This window comes from Rattus norvegicus, chromosome 1 (genome assembly GCF_021556685.1).
Source record: "Rattus norvegicus strain SHRSP/BbbUtx chromosome 1, alternate assembly SHRSP_T2T, whole genome shotgun sequence".
NCBI classification, from domain to species: Eukaryota; Metazoa; Chordata; class Mammalia; order Rodentia; family Muridae; genus Rattus; species Rattus norvegicus.
In genome coordinates, this window is record NC_141534.1 from 172,091,899 (window position 1) to 172,109,671 (window position 17,773).

Here is a 17,773-nt window from a genome sequence, read left to right on the forward strand (position 1 = left end):
ATCCATAGGAATGTTGGAAGATTGTTAATCTACATCCAAGGAATCTTGAGAGGTTGCTTTTCTTTCCTTCTAAAAACAACTAGAAAAAATGAGTTACTTGAACATGTAAGCAATAACTTGAAAAATGAAAAAAATTCTAAAAACCCTAAGCTGTTTGAGCCCTGAGCTCTCCTTTCTAGTCTTCTCAGTTTCGGGATCTTTATCTGGTGCATGAGGCAGTTTCAAAATGCACATACATCCTGAGACTCTACAAAATTACTGACTCTCCTGAAACAGGCATCATTCACATTGAAAAGCTTCCTTGTTTCTCATTTACCATAAACATAGACACCTCCCATGTTGTTTCCTCAGTGACAGTTGAAAGAGGAAATAGAAGCATTTCCAAATACTCACAGATCAAAATTCAAGTGAGCCTAAAGAGTGTTTGTATATCTACATCTGTAAATGTTGCTTTTCTTTCCTCAGATGAAGGAAAAAGGTGAGAGGCACACTCAAGCTGTGTGAATACATGGCTTGACTGAGCCCAGAACATTTCTTTCTCTGTTCTAACTATCCCTAGGCCTAGACCTGAAAACTTCTAGTCTCCACACAATCTAATCTTCAAGCTTCTCTCTGATTTAATCCAGCATCTCTCAGTTTCTGCCTGAATTGCTCTGCTTGGCTTCATACTAACTCTGGCGATCTGTTCCGATCTTCTGGCCTCTTCTCATTCCCTGGCTCATTCTGTCTTCACCCATGTCTAGCTTGTTCTCTCTGCAACTCTCCCAACTCCCTGTAAAACTATCCTACTAAAACATACCTCTCTCTCTCTCTCTCTCTCTCTCTCTCTCTCTCTCTCTCTTTCTCTCTCTCCCCCCCCCCAAGAAGCCTCTCGTTCCTGTGTTTTTCTCATGAGTTGAGTGCATCTTACCTCTGACCCATTCTTTCAGATCGTTCTCTGATTTATCACTTTGTCTGTCCTTCAATTAGATGTCACTTTCAAACATGGCTGTTTCTTTCTACAAACTACCATACCTTCATTGTTAGTGATTGAAGATGTGTATTTAGAGCATGTCTGTATTCCTGCCAGGTCATACTGTAATACAGAGTGTGTCTGCATTGCAGCCAGATTACATAGGCCTACAGGGGCTTTGGATATGATCCCTTGCCTGAGCGGCCACATTGCTGAATTAAAACTCCTCTACAGACATCATTTATAGATCTACATGCATCCAACTACTGAAAACTACTGTATGTTCCTGCTTGATGGAAAAGTTGAATAGATATTAGTGAATTATGTCAGTTTCTATTTGTTGTCCTTTTTATGATGACCTCTCTGACTAGAGTGAGAAGGAATCTGAAGAAATTCTAGTTTTGCTTTAAGGTGAGATGATGTTACTTTAACTTTGAGAATTTTCATTTGTACTGAGTTATTAATGTGTTCAATTATGACATTCTAATATTAATATTTGCAACAGTGAGATTTTTATTAGTTATAGTAGCCTATATAATAATAAAGAGTATGTTATGTGAACATGATTTTGACCCAATTTTAGATTCAGTTATGACTTATGCTTAAAGAGAAATAAATGCACTTATGTTTCCAAGCAGGTGCTAACTGTACTGCTCCAGTGAACCTGAAGACCACAGAAAAGTTCAATATTGATTTGTTTTGTTATTATACAGAATGTAAACAACATTGATCAAACACATATGGCAATACCTTATATAGACAATCAATTAATGAGATATTTCATGTCAGAAGTACCCAGATTTAGGGAATCATACATCATAAAAAGCACATTGACAACAAATACTGGCATGGATCTGGTGAAAGGGAAGCCTCATTCACTGTTGGTGGAAGGGTAAACTAGTGCTACTACTTTGAAAATCAATCTGGAGATTCCACACCAAAAAAAAAAAATACATAGAACTAGAAGAACTACCATATGCCCAAAATAACCAATAACCTACATATTCAATACTACATATGCATACATCCGTTTTCATTACTGCTGTAGTCACAAGTTAGAGAGTTTAGTCTGATTCTGAAAACTGCAGGAGAAATTCCAATATTTATTTGTTTTGTTACCATATAGGAAGTGAACAAAATTGACTGAATATATAAAGCTATACTTTATACAGACAACCAATTAATGAGGTATTTAATACCAGAAAAAGTGACTTGGTAAATTTTTCTGATTATAGCTTATATGCATTTCAATTTGGGGTTGGAAAACAAGAATGTATGATCTGGGGTTTAAGACGGAATTCTCCTTGAATGAAATTGGCATTATTCCTATCAGTAATCTAGTGACACCATTATCTAAACACAGAATGAGTCCTCAGCATTTCTGAGACAAATATTTCTCTACTGAGGACTATCTTATTAGACTCAGGAGGAAATATTTACACACTTTGTTGATTCTCTACAATCTTGTGACTCATAACTTCAATTTTCACTCACTCCCTTGGTCCAGACTCTTTATCAATCATTTTTAACCTAGAGTATTGAAAGAAGCCTTCCTGGTTTCCCCAATCCTATCCATATGCCCCAAGTCCTTTTCAAAGTGTCCCTTCATCACTATCCTATAAATTATGATGCCTAATGAGGACATAGAAATTGAAAAACACACATAAGGCGTTAAATTCATATTTAATTGCTGCATTATTGACACATCATGATCAAAGACAGTCAGAATGAAGAACACAATGTATCCGTAAAGGGTGATTTAGCATATATTCATAGAGGAAAGTGCAAGTAAACATTGTAACAGCAATTCCGAAGTTGTAAGTTCAAGATGAAAGTAGTGACATACATATATTTTGTCTATTGTAGTATGCTCATCAAACCAACAATAAAATATGGCCAGATTTTCACAATCCCTTCTACAAAGTCCTTCTTTGGCCCATGTATCAGAACTAGTGTTTGAATAGTTTGATAATCCCCTGCTTGATTTCCTGGGTTCGTACTCCATATACAATAGGATTGAGGGCAGGTGGGATGAGATGATGCAGCACATTGAGAAGAATCGGTACCTCTGATGGTATCTTCTTTCCTGCCTTGTTTGTGAAAATAAAGACTAGCAACAGTGTATAGAAGAAAAGTATAAGGATGAGATGTGAACCACAAGTACTCAAAGCCTTGGTGACTGCACCTCCCGACTGCTGACACATAACAACCCTCAAGATGAAACAGTAAGACAGCAAGATGAGCACCAGATCAGAACCTAATAGGCACCAAACGCTCACAAACTGATAGAGCTTATTTAGATGAATGTCCCCACAGGAAAGCTTTGCTACGGAAATATTGGCACATATGCAGTTCTCCACCACATTGCTTGCACAGTAATTGAGTCTAGCAGCCAGAACTGGAGTGGGCAGTGTAGCTAGAAAATTGCGGGCAACAATAAAAATGGCTGCATTGATGACAAACTGTTCTGTGATGATGGATGGGTAGCGTAGGGGATGGCAGATAGCCACATAGCGATCATAGGCCATGACCAGAAAGGTAGAAGATTCCATAGGAAGGAAGGTATTCATGATGAACATCTGCAGGAAGCAGCCCACAAAGCTGATGGGTTTCATGTTGAACCAGAAGATAAGCAGGACCTGCCGGAATTATCATTCTCAAAAACTCTGTGCATTCATTATCATCCTAAAATATCTAACCTTAAGAAATTTATAAGGTGTATGAGTAAAACCATCCAAATTCTGAATCCACTGGGATAGCATACCAATTGGAAATACTTTCTATATCCATGTTATTCTACAGTAGTGGTTCTCAACCTCCCTAGTGCTGTGACCCTTTAATATAGTTCCTTATGGTGTGGTGACCCCAATCATAAAATTATTTTCATTGCTACTTCATAACTATAATTTTTCTACTGTTGTGAATTGTAAATGCCCTAAAGAGACCATGATGCACTGGTTGAGTACTGCTGATGTACAGACTCTAGTTTATATCTTTTCTCTAATCTAGAAACCAAGCTTTTATTGTGAAAGCAATTATTCATATTTTATCTTCAGTTGAGTTCCTTCATTCTTAACCAATTCCAGTGGATTTATCTGCCATCTAAGGATGAATGTGTCACAGGAGGATCAAAGACAGTAAGTTCAGTGCTTACGTTGGAACATCTCTAGTCCCTTACACTTTGAGAAATCTTCCCTAAAATGATTCCTCTCTAAGTATATGACATATAAATCCAATTAAATTTCAGTGACTAAATTCTAGATCCCTTAGACATAGGAGTAGGAAATTTCATCAAAGACAGTACCTCTCGAACTAAGGAGAAATTTAGATTTTAAAGTATTGCTAACAGACAGTAGGAAAAGAGCAAAAGAGTTATCATTAAAACTTCAAAAAGTAGGCATTAAGAGTAAAAGGAAACCTGTGTGAAGACCAAGCTGCATATTTAATGGGAGGAGGAGCTGTGGGGTGAACTAGGAGGGAGGGCTAATATTGTGATATTAAATAAATAATTAAATCAATCAATCAATAAATGAATGAATGAAAAAAGAATAGAAGGGAACACAGCTTGGAACTGAGAGGGATCTGGCGTAATGATTGAGTGACATATTGAACATTTTTCTTCAGGAAGGAAAGGATTCACACAAAGAACAAAGAACTATGTAGCTAAAGATGAAAAGTGAGTGGCCTGGGAGGGACTGACCTTGGGGATGACTGTGAGACAGAGGATGACATCAAGCACAGAGAGAATGGCAAGCAGATAGTACATGGGTTCATGCAGAGATGCCTCCTGATGGATGGTGAATAATAACACGAAGTTGGCTGTAACAGCCAAAACCAGGAGGGGAGCCAAGATGATGGATAGCCAGTGCTGTGTGTCCTGCATTCCGGGAAAGCAGATCATCAGAAACTCTGTCACCTGAATCCCTGTGTTGTTAGGAGATGATACCATGATGGCAGGTAGGGCTGAAAACAGCTGAAAAGAAACACGCAAGAATTCAAAGGTTCCACTGTTTCATCTACAAAATTAATGTATGTCCATTTCATTCTACTTGAACCACACAGCTTCCTGATGACATAATTTCCATTAGCACTCATAATTTTATGTAAAAATAATAATTCCTTCATATAAGTTCTCAGCCCAAACAGACTTCATTGTTTGCACTTAGATGCAGCCACCCTTAGAGGGCGTGTTCTGCTTTGTGTAAATCACTCTGATTTTCACATGTAGCATTCCTTTCCCTTAGACTGAGTCCTTTTGTCCTCCAAAATTAACTCCTACCTGACTCATTATTACTTGTCCCAAAAGCTCCACTTCTTGGAAAAGTGATTTCTTGATTATCACTTTAAACGTTTCCTTTTTCTTTTCTCCTTTGTAGTTCTAAAATCGTCAGCTATGTTGCTAATAAAATATTAATCAAATTTTGCTACCCATACTTATATTTGTTTTGTAAGATATTATGGATGGAATTTCATCTTTTAGCATAGAGAAGCTTAGTAGCCAACTGGCTGAAGATAGGCATTCAATAACCCTACTGCAGATGTAAAGGCATGATTGATCATAGAAAGTACCACATATATGACAAATACACTGTATTATTTATTATCTCCACATTTTCCCTATTAAAAGCTATTATAACTGCTGCTTAATACTCAGGAAAAATGTGGATGAAAACAGAGAGTAAAAACATCATTTAGTGGTGAAACTTTCACAGCACCATGATACAAAGACACATGCTGGGCCAAAAATAGAAGCATCTTCCTTATCTGATACCTTTCATAGTGTCAGAATGTGCTATGTAGGCTGCAGGCGGGGGAAGGGGTCAATTTGAACTCTATGAACTGTTATACCAACCTGACAAACAAGATTTGACCACTTACACAATAGTATCATTATCGTTATGGGGGTAACTCACCATTCTCTGCATTTGAGGTCCACAGTAGATAATCCATACATAGCACTAAACTTATTGGAAAATCCATGACAGGGAGGGAGGTCATAGGAAGAGACAGGGACTTAAGTCTGTTGTTTTAATAAAGTTATGTAACACTGAATTACCTTCTAAAATACATGCTTATACCCATAGACAGTTACAAATATTACACTTAATCAAAGAAGCCCTTCTTTCTAATGAACCATGATAGAAAAAGAGACTTGAAGCTGCATATGGTCCACAGATGGCAGTTAGCTACTACTCAACCCAAAACAAGACTTGGATTTCATCTCCTCCAAGGCTGAGAGACCATTGTAGAAGAAGGTGCAGAAAAGTACAAGTATGAGCCAGAATGTAGAGAGAAGTGCCACTAAAGGACACCTTGTGGTCAACACAGAGCCACTGCAAACACAACTCTTAACAACTACAGACAGTACCCTAGATCTACATAAGAAGGAGCCCATCAGCAACCAGGCATGGATAAAGGAGATACCAAAGAGACCTTATCTCTAACTGCTGAACTATCTACTTTGAATATATTCAAAGAAAGAGACAGCCATTGCCTTCAGCTGTGACCTGCTGATGGTTGTGCTAGGTTCCAATGAACAGTCCCAGCTCAGCAGTCACACAGATGGCCCTAATTAAATATGTCACACAACAAAATCAAAAGCCATAAATCTGAGAAATGGACAAGTATGGAGGAGATGGGCTTGCTCTATGGAAAGGTAGATAAAAGAGGATGGAAAGAATAATGCCATCAGATGTGGGAGGAAACGGAGATGTACAGAGGGTAAGAAAATTGAATGGAGGTATATAGCAGTGGGGAATGGGGAATTGGGGGTAGTGACTAGAAAGTCCCAGAAGCCATGAAAGCAAGAGGCTCCCAGGACCCAACGGAGATGACATTAGCTGAAAGACCCCCAAAAAGGGGAGTGAAAACCTGTAGAGACCATATCCAGAGGTTAGGCACAGCCCTCAGTTGAAGGATGGGGCCACCCATCCATCTCAAAATATTAACCCAAAATTCCTCCTATCTAAAGGAAATGCAGGGACAAAGAGTGGGGCAGAGACTGAAGGAAAGGCCATCCAGAGACTGCCCTACCTAGGGATCCATCCCATCTGCAGATACCAAACCCAGACACTATTGCTGATGCCAAGAAGCCCTTGCTGACAGAATCCTGTTATAGCTATCCCCTGAGAGAATCTGCCAGAGCCTGACAATACAGATGTGGATGCTTGCAGCCAACCATCTGACTGAGCACGGAGACCCCAATGGAAGAGTTAGGGAAAGGACTGAAGGAGCTGAAGAGGATTACAACCCCATAGGAAGAACAATATCAACTAAACAGTCTGCCCAGAGCTCCCAGGGATCAAACCACTAACCAAAGAGTACACAAGAAGAGACCTATAGCTTAGCTGCATATGTAGCAGAGGATTGTCTTATCTGGCATCAATGGGAGGGGAGACACTTGGTCTTGTGGAGGCTCTATGCCCCAGAGTATGGGAATGCTAGGTTGGTGGTGTGGGAGTGTGGGGGTGGGTGGTGGAGCATCCTCACAGAAGCAGGGGAGAGGGGAGATGGGATAGGGGGTTTTCAGACAGAAAACTGGGAAGGGGGATAAGATTTGAAATGTAAATAAAAAAATAACCAATAAAAAGAAAAATAACTATATAATTAAACATAAATTTTTTAGGACTACAATTTCTTCATTTGTTAATGAAGCTGGAAAGAACCCAGATGCCCTTCAACAGAGGAATGGATACAGAAAATGTGGTACATCTACACAATGGAATACTACTCCACTATAAAAAACAATGACTTCATGAAATTCATAGGCAAATAGACGGAACTGGAAAATACCATCCTGAGCTATGTAACCCAATCACAGCAAAACACACATGGTATACACTCATTGATAAGTGGATATTAGCCCAAATACTTGAATTACCCTAGATGCACAGAACACATGAAACTCAAGAAGGATGACCAAAATGAGAATGCTCCACTCCTTCTTTAAAAGGGAGCAAGAATACCCTTGGGAGGGAATAGGGAGGCAAAGTTTAGAACAGAGGCTGAAGGAACGCTCATTCAGAGCTTGCTCTACATGTGACCCATACATATACAGCCACCAAACTAGGTAAGATAGATGAAGCAAAGAAGTGCAGGCTGACAGGAAACGGATGTAGATCTCTCCTGAGAGACACAGCCAGAATATGGCAAATACATAAGCAAATGCCAGCAGCAAACCACTGAACTGAGAACGGGACCCCCGTTGAAGGAATCAGAGAAAGGCCTGGAAGAGCTTGAAGGGGCTCCAGACCCCATATGAACAACAATGCCAAGCAACCAGAGCTTCCAGGGACTAAGCCACTACCCAAAGACTATACATGGACTGACCCTGGGCTCCAACTCCATAGGTAGCAATGAATAGCCTAGTAAGGGCACCAGTGGAAGGGGAAGCCCTTGGTCCTGCCAAGACTGAACCCTCAGTGAATGTGATTGTTGGGGGGAGGGTGGTAATGGGGGGAGGATGGGGAGGGGAGCACCCATATAGATGGGGAGGGAGAGGGGCTAGGGGGATGTTGTCCTGGAAACCAGGAACAGGAATAACAATTGAAATGTAAATAAGAAATACCCAATTTAATAAAAATGGAGACAAAAATGTTCTTTTTTTTTTCTTAAATACATACAACAGGCTTCCCATAGAAGTTTTCTATCAGTTTCAGATCTATTGCCTGCTAGTCCCATTATCTTTATCCTAAGTTACACATGCACAATTCTGACTGATCTCTAGCCTTCCAGTATATCTCTTTCTCTTCTTTCTCTTCCTCCTCTTCCTCCTTCTCTCCCTCCAGCTTTTTCAGAATTATAGATTTCTTTTCCATAAACAGATTTTTCTCTGTGAAACTATACTTGTTGGCCACATTTTCTTTTTTCTTTTTCTTTTAAGTTCTGCTCTCATATACTACATTTTGACCACAGTTTCCCTTCCCTTCCCTTCTCCCAATCTCTCCCATCTACCATCCTTCTCCCAAGATCCACCACCTTCCCCTTCCCTCAGAAAATAGAGGCCTTCCAGGGACATCAACAAATCATGGCATAGTCAGTTACAAGAAGACCGTGCACATACCATCACATCAAGTTAGCCACCTATCTTAGAAGGATTAAAGCACATAAAGACAAAAGACAAGGTGAGGGGTTTTTGTTTCCATCAGTGAGAAAGAATACAGTCATGCCCTCTAAGTTCAGATGAACCACACCCCAGCTGCCCAGGTTCTTCTGACACAATTATCCTCATGGCCATCATGCACATTCACAAGAATATAATAACATTCTGAAATAAATAAGAAAGTCAAAGGACAAATTTCATGATCACTTGGTTTTCTGATGCACAGTTCCTGAAGTACTTACTAACTTTTCTCTGAAGAGCATATGGGACTACCCCATGGCTTGGAGACAATGTGTGACTATTCAACTTCTCAGTGGCCCTATGACTGTCGCTTGGGTATCGGGATGCTTTTATTAAACTGTTATCTGTGTAATAGCCATTCTCCTGAGGTTGGAAAGGCCCAGGTTTTGAATGTTGCTCCCATGGGGTCCTTCCTCTCTGAAGATATACACATCTCATGAAAACACAACAATAAATAGTAATAAAGAGATTTCTGCTGTGAAGTCATGCATAGTCTCCCTGGAAATGACTGGGTATTACATAAACTGAAGTGTACTGCTTCCAATGGGAATGGGTATCACTCAGGAGCAGAGATGATGCAAAGTTTAAATTTATTTCATTGTTTAATTATATGTGGGGCAGATGGGGTATTTACACATGAGTACAATATGCATACAGGCCAAAAGCGAGCATTGGATTCTCTGGACCTGTAGTTTCAATGAGTTACAAGTCACCTGATATGGGTGCTAGAACTAAACCCAAGTTCTCAGCAAGAGCAGTGTATGCCTTTAATTGCTGAGCCATCACTCCCATCCCAGTAACCATGGACATCCAAAGAAAAAAATCTCACTCATGTTAAAATAATCATCAGCCAGGAAAAAACAGGAAATGGTAGTGATGATGACAGGTAATGGGGCCTCTTATACACTGAGGTTGGTAATATAAATTCCTCCTGCCATGGAAATTGATGCTATAATTCTTAAAAGAATTAAAATTAAAACATATCACTGGCCTCTACCACTTCTAGGTCTATATGTGTAGGAGAAGACATGGTTCAGTAGATTGCTTGATATGTAAAAGGAGAAGACTTTTCTTTTTTTTTTTTTTTTCAGTTTTCTTATTTTTTTTTTAAATCATGTTTTTTCTTTTTTTTTTTTTTTTTTTTTTATTAACTTGAGTATTTCTTATATACATTTCGAGTGTTATTCCCTTTCCCGGTTTCCGGGCAAACATCCCCCTCCCCCCTCCCCTTCCTTATGGGTGTTCCCCTCCCAACCCTCCCCCCATTGCCGCCCTCCCCCCATAGACTAGTTCACTGTGGGTTCAGTCTTAGCAGGACCCAGGGCTTCCCCTTCCACTGGTGCTCTTACTAGGATATTCATTGCTACCTATGGGGTCAGAGTCCAGGGTCAGTCCATGTATAGTCTTTAGGTAGTGGCTTAGTCCCTGGAAGCTCTGGTTGCTTGGCATTGTTGTACTTTTGGGGTCTCGAGCATTCACATTTTGATCATCCGTCTTGAGTTTCATTTGTTCTAGGGATCTAGGGTAATTCAAGCATTTGGGCTAATAGCCACTTATCAATGAGTGCATACCATGTATGTCTTTCTGTGATTGGGTTAGCTCACTCAGGATGATGTTTTCCAGTTCCAACCATTTGCCTACGAATTTCATAAAGTCGTTGTTTTTGATAGCTGAGTAATATTCCATTGTGTAGATGTACCACATTTTCTGTATCCATTCCTCTGTTGAAGGGCATCTGGGTTCTTTCCAGCTTCTGGCTATTATAAATAAGGCTGCGATGAACATAGTGGAGCACGTGTCTCTTTTATATGTTGAGGCATCTTTTGGGTATATGCCCAAGAGAGGTATAGCTGGATCATCAGGCAGTTCAATGTCCAATTTTCTGAGGAACCTCCAGACTGATTTCCAGAATGGTTTTACCAGTCTGCAATCCCACCAACAATGGAGGAGTGTTCCTCTTTCTCCACATCCTCGCCAGCATCTGCTGTCACCTGAGTTTTTGATCTTAGCCAATCGCACTGGTGTGAGGTGAAATCTCAGGGTTGTTTTGATTTGCATTTCCCTTATGACTAAAGATGTTGAACATTTCTTTAGGTGTTTCTCAGCCATTCGGCATTCCTCAGCTGTGAATTCTTTGTTTAGCTCTGAACCCCATTTTTTAATAGGGTTATTTGTTTCCCTGCGGTCTAACTTCTTGAGTTCTTTGTATATTTTGGAAATAAGGCCTCTATCTGTTGTAGGATTGGTAAAGATCTTTTCCCAATCTGTTGGTTGCCGTTTTGTCCTAACCACAGTGTCCTTTGCCTTACAGAAGCTTTGCAGTTTTATGAGATCCCATTTGTCGATTCTTGATCTTAGAGCATAAGCCATTGGTGTTTTGTTCAGGAAATTTTTTCCAGTGCCCATGTGTTCCAGATGCTTCCCTAGTTTTTCTTCTATTAGTTTGAGTGTGTCTGGTTTGATGTGGAGGTCCTTGATCCACTTGGACTTAAGCTTTGTACAGGGTGATAAGGATGGATCGATCTGCATTCTTCTACATGTTGCCCTCCAGTTGAACCAGCACCATTTGCTGAAAATGCTATCTTTTTTCCATTGGATGGTTTTGGCTCCTTTGTCAAAAATCAAGTGACCATAGGTGTGTGGGTTCATTTCTGGGTCTTCAATTCTATTCCATTGGTCTATCTGTCTGTCTCTGTACCAATACCATGCAGTTTTTATCACTATTGCTCTGTAATACTGCTTGAGTTCAGGGATAGTGATTCCCCCTGAAGTCCTTTTATTGTTGAGGATAGCTTTAGCTATCCTGGGTTTTTTGTTATTCCAGATGAATTTGCAAATTGTTCTGTCTAACTCTTTGAAGAATTGGATTGGTATTTTGATGGGGATTGCATTGAATCTGTAGATTGCTTTTGGTAAAATGGCCATTTTTACCATATTAATCCTGCCAATCCATGAGCATGGGAGATCTTTCCATCTTCTGAGGTCTTCTTCAATTTCTTTCCTCAGTGTCTTGAAGTTCTTATTGTACAGATCTTTTACTTGCTTGGTTAAAGTCACACCGAGGTACTTTATATTATTTGGGTCTATTATGAAGGGTGTCGTTTCCCTAATTTCTTTCTCGGCTTGTTTCTCTTTTGTATAGAGGAAGGCAACTGATTTATTTGAGTTAATTTTATACCCAGCCACTTTGCTGAAGTTGTTTATCAGCTTTAGTAGTTCTCTGGTGGAACTTTTGGGATCACTTAAATATACTATCATGTCATCTGTTTTGGAGCTAAGGTGGCTGAAGCTGTATTTGGACTGGTCTGTTGTTAGTGTTCATATGCAGACATTTGAGAAGAGGGAGGAATTCACTTCCTTGGTGAGTTAATTTTCCGTAACTTAGGAGTCCCCTTCTGTACTCATAGCTGAAGTAATAACTGAATCTCACATGGAAGTGATCATCTGTAAACAGGACATGTGGCTTGTGTTTAATGGTATTAGTAACTCAGGCTGCTGATCAGTAAAGGAATAAACACGGAGAATTAAAATTCAACTGATACATGTGTGGCCTCTTCACCATCATAGCAAGTGTCCTTTCACAACCAACTGGCTACTTCTGCTGCTGCCCCAGGAAGCTCATTCACCCTGGTCCCATGTGCTTTCCACATAGGGATGCCAGGTACTTAGGGAGCAGCTACCAAACAAGCAAGTGGGGAGAACAGAAGCATGGCAGTTCTGCCTTACTATGACTGCTTTCCTGCTCTGTGCTGCCTCTAAGAAGCACTGTGCTGAGTCCTCAGATGTGAGGTGTAGCAGATGCTTTGTCTGTAGAAGGCACAGAGTGACAGAGACATGAGGTATTCCATAGGCTGTGTCCTGGGTATTTAGTGGGTGTGGATCAGCAGTAAATGAGGAAAGAAACATGATATATTTAATCTAGGACTGAGATTTCATGGAATAGGTATCAGTCAAGATAAGATGGAGATGTAGGAGAATGAAGCATGATTTTTGGTTGAGATAAGAATATATGCAGTTACTAAACTGAGATAAAGAATATTGTATATGATATAGCTGAATCACTGTATGGAAACAATAGAAACTTTTAAAGGAATTTCTGTTTTATTTTCTTTTATAGAATATTTTCTTTATTTACATTTCAAATGTTATCTTCTTTCCCAGTTTCCCCTCCAAAACCCCCATCCCACCCCCACCCTCTGCTCCCCCAACCACCCATTCCCTCCTACCTCCCCACCCTGGCATTCCCCTACACTGGGACATTGAGTCTTCACAGGACCAAGGGCCTCTCCTCCCACTGATGCCCGACAAGGCCCATCCTTTGCTATATATGCGGCTGGAGCCATGGGTCACTCCATGTGTACTCTTTTGATGGTAACTGGGAGCTCCAAGGTGTCTGGTTGGTTGATATTGCTGTTCTTCCTATGGTGTTGCACAGCCCCTTAGTAACCTCAGTCCTTTCTCTAACTCCATTGGAGACCCTATTTTCAGTCCAATTGTTGGCTGAGAGCATCTGACTCTGTACTTGTCTGATAAGTGGATATTAGCCCAAAAGCTCAGAATATCCAAAATACAATTTACATACTACATAAAGTTCAAGAGAAAGACAAAAGTGTGGATGCTTCAGTCCTTCTTAGAAGGGGGAACAAAATTTTCACAGTAGGGAATACAGAGACCAAGTGTAGAGCAGAGACTGAAGGAAAGGCTATCCAGAGATTGCCACACATGGGGATCCATCCCACATGCAGTCACCAAACCCAGTCACTACTGGGGAATGTCAAGAGGTGCATGCTGACAGGAGCCTGATATAGCTGTCTCCTGAGAGGCTCTGCTAGAGCCTGACAAATACAGAGGATTGTTTTTAAAAAGGGTTGCTTTTCCCTGCACAATCCTCCAGGGGGAGCACAAAAAAATGTTTGACACAGACTTGATTGTTCTGGAAGAAATATTGTGGAGGCACTTAAGTTAGACTAGAGGCAGATGAATCACTCTAGAAGAATATCAAAGGGTTCGTGCATTACAGGATATACTCATGTCTGTGAAGCCTGAACTAGATATTTCCTAAAGTACCCCTATAACCATATACCTCCAGATTAATGTCTTATTCAGTTAATTAATAATTATCAGCTAATATATGATTTCCCTAACTTCTCATTTTCTGATGTTCAAGGCCAAGGTGCATGAAATTGTCCATAACAGCAATATTGCCTTCCTTGTATTTCAAAATACAAAATACAAAATAATAATTAATAATAATAATAAATGCTTTGGGTGATCTGGTGCTCAAGAGCTCTAGTTTTTAAGGTATTATAGCTACAAAAGCATAAGCATTTGCCTATATACATACTAACTCAGGTGTAAATACTAATAATGTATAGGGAATGTCTCTGCAAGCGCCACAGCAAGCAGTGTCAATCCACAGGAGGTGAGAAGGAAGTCGGACTCAACATAACTCAGCAGCCAGAGACTTCAAACTTTGCAATTCTAACAGCAGACAGTTTATTTTAGGCACATTTAAGTACATTACGGTTTGGAGAAGTTTCTGTAACACAATCTGCTGTGCACCATAAAGCTTAGGGCACAATTATAGTGAGACTCTTCTCAAAGGACATGTCACTTCTTCCATAAAGACAGGTTCTACAGGTAAACTACACGTGTCATCTTAAGAGGCTAGAGAGGATCTGGTGAGCTCTAGACTATCAACCACTTCCAGTCCTGTTTGTAAGGGTCTGGACCTATAGGTAGCACCAAGATCACCTCGGCCTATAACCATCTATGGTCCTGCTTAATCAGTCAGGGGAAGCCCTGACGATTCAGATAGCACAGAGGTCACCAGGCTATTAACCCCATCCATCCCCAGCCTTCTGGGCAGAGGACAGGTTATGTATCTCTTTCTTTAAAGGGCCAACCCTGAGCACCTGGTTTCTTTCCTGCTTGTCTGTGAACATAGGGACTTAGTACCTTATACACCAATGGAGGAGTGGCTGTACACTTAAATACAAAGAGGGAGAGAAAATAAAGGCTTAAAGCACTTTCCAAAAGTAACCTAAATTTTATGGAATAGGAGAAACCAGTGAGATGGCTCAGTAGGTAAAGGTGCTGGTCATGAGAGCCTAGTAACATGAATTCTGTTCTCAGAACCCACACAAAGGTAGGAGTGAATGGACTCCACAGAGTTGTCTGGTCTACACACATGCAAAATCACACACACACACACACACACACACACACACACATACACACACACATTTTTTTTTACACTGTGGAAGGCAGTTTTAATGTTTTGGACCAAGGAACAGTTTTGAGCATGTCTAAATGGAGGCGCTGGGTCACATGAATTGACCAGGGTCAGATAGAACTGTCCACAGGATTGAGTGTGATGGAGAAGTCAGTGTTGACATTCAAGGATTAAACATATCCCTAACTGCTTTCCCCAAAACAACATACATCTATAAAACAGAAGATCTAAACGTTCCACTATTTTTTTGACTTGCAAAATGTTGTTACTAATTTGTTAGTGTTTCCTGTTTATAATGAGAGCAGCTGAAGCTGCAGAGAAGTCAATTGAACTGCACAGTATATTGAAGATGAAACTTGGAGTTAGTTTATAAAAATTCAAGTCAACTGTTCCAGGAACTTGACTGACCACAGAACTGATAATTACACCAGCCAGTTCAGCAACTTTCTCCCAAGAACTAGCTGACCATAAAGTTAGATTAATAACTTAAAGAACAATCTTGAGAAACAGGAAGCTGCTCCTTGTGATTTTTCACTGGTATTCTCGACATTTTCCAATGACACCATCCCTACCTCCTTGGGTTGTGGTTTATTCCTTTAAATACCCCTTCTCCCTGCTACACATGGTCGAACTCTTCTACCCCTTTGTGGGATATGAGTCTCAACCCAGTGCACTGGTTCCTATCAATAAACCTTGTGTGATTACAGCAAAAAAAATTTCAAGTCAATATGCTAAGCTGAACAAATACCCAGGGTATGAGATATTTAAAAATACTTTTCTCATGGATCAGTGCACACACACACACACACACACACACACACACACTCCTTAATAACATACACAACCTTTAGTTTCTATATTACCTGTGTCCAGGAAAATTACTTCTGATAAAAGTCACAAAATGTAGAAATCACCAGAGATGCACGCACATACCTCTCAAATACATTTGACATCAAGGTCAGGCAGCTCACTTGGAAGAAAGCCGTGATGCTACAGCAGGATTTTTCTAGAGACATCAGTAAAGTAAAGTAAAGTAAAGTAAAGTAAAGTAAAGTAAAGTAAGTGGGAATACTTTATATATGGGGAGGGGGACCCACTGGTACTTTAAAATTTAAGAATATTACTAGAGTCATTAAGAAGGAGGTGAAGAGTTTATACAGCCTTTCGTGACTTCAAAGAGGTAATGATAGATGCTTGTTTTCCTGACAATGTCTGAAGCAGTTTCTTGTGAGTCATGCTTCAGCCCCTGGTTTGATGTAGTGATTCATTAAGGGGAGTTCCAGTGTATCTCTGCTGACTGCTCCAAAGCAGAAGGTGCAACGAGGTCAAAAGGTCTTTTGTTGGGCATTGATGGCTGTGTCATGCTAAAGTAAGAAAGAGGCCACCATGATATTATTCCACTCACAAGCACTGTGCAGTGGTGTTCAGCATTCACTGTCACTGCATGAACATCTGCCCCCTGAGCCATCAGCTCATGTACATCACCTAAATATCCCTTGTAGGTTTCTCGGTGAAGAGGTATATATGATCATCTTCATCCCCAGTGTTCACGTCAGTGGCTTCTCAGAGAGTAGTTTCTGCACTATAGCAAGCCAATCTTTTTGTTCAGCATCCCAAAGAAGCAATTTACTTGGATCTTTTTCCATTTCTCTTCTTGCAATTGATACCCTTCTTTGTTCCTTTCCTCTTGCTCCTCATCTTCATCAGAATCACCTACCCAGACACTCTGAGTACCAGTGGGAATCACATGTTCATGGGTTTCTAACAATTCAAGCTGGTTAAACTGTTCAGAAAAGCCCAAAGAGCTTTCCAGGTCTGGTTTTTCATCATCCCTTACTTTTTCTTTTTCCATTTTTTTTTACTATTCCTCTAAATAAAAAGCATTTCAAGTACTAGGGCACAATCTTTTAAGAGATAAGTTATGTCTATTGTTTGATTCTTTTCAGTCTGCAAGGTGGCTGGCCACGCACAGTTGCCCATTCCACTGCTTGGGACACATGACTTACCTTTGAAAAATGTACTTGTATTCACTAATGTGCTTGTTTGTAATAGAAAGTATTATACTATAATATGGACTCCTATTCTATTATACATATACATACAAACACACACACACATATATAATATGATTCGGTATCATATGTGGTATGATATGAGGAGATACATATACATATACGTATATATACATATTTGTGTATCCCTCTCCCATTCTATTGCATTCCACATTTTACTAATCTATCCTGGAAGCACTTTTGTTAATCTAATTTACCCAGTAGAATATATAAAAGAGAATGAGACCACTACTGACCAAATGGAACTAAAACGATATTGGATGAAACACATCAAAAATGATCAGAAAGCAATTTTGGAAGGGTAATAAGCAATATACCTATTGTAGAGATATCAGTTTTCTAGATATTTGATGGAACATTATTAAAATCACTGACTTTCACTAAACTTGACA

General features: G+C 39.9%; 2 pseudogenes; both read right to left on the bottom strand.

Annotated features, from left to right (window-relative positions):
* Window positions 2,902-3,600, bottom strand: Or56a41-ps1 (olfactory receptor family 56 subfamily A member 41, pseudogene 1; annotated as a pseudogene).
* Window positions 16,442-17,161, bottom strand: Ankrd49-ps3 (ankyrin repeat domain 49, pseudogene 3; annotated as a pseudogene).
* Window positions 17,162-17,773: the final 612 nt, after the last annotated feature.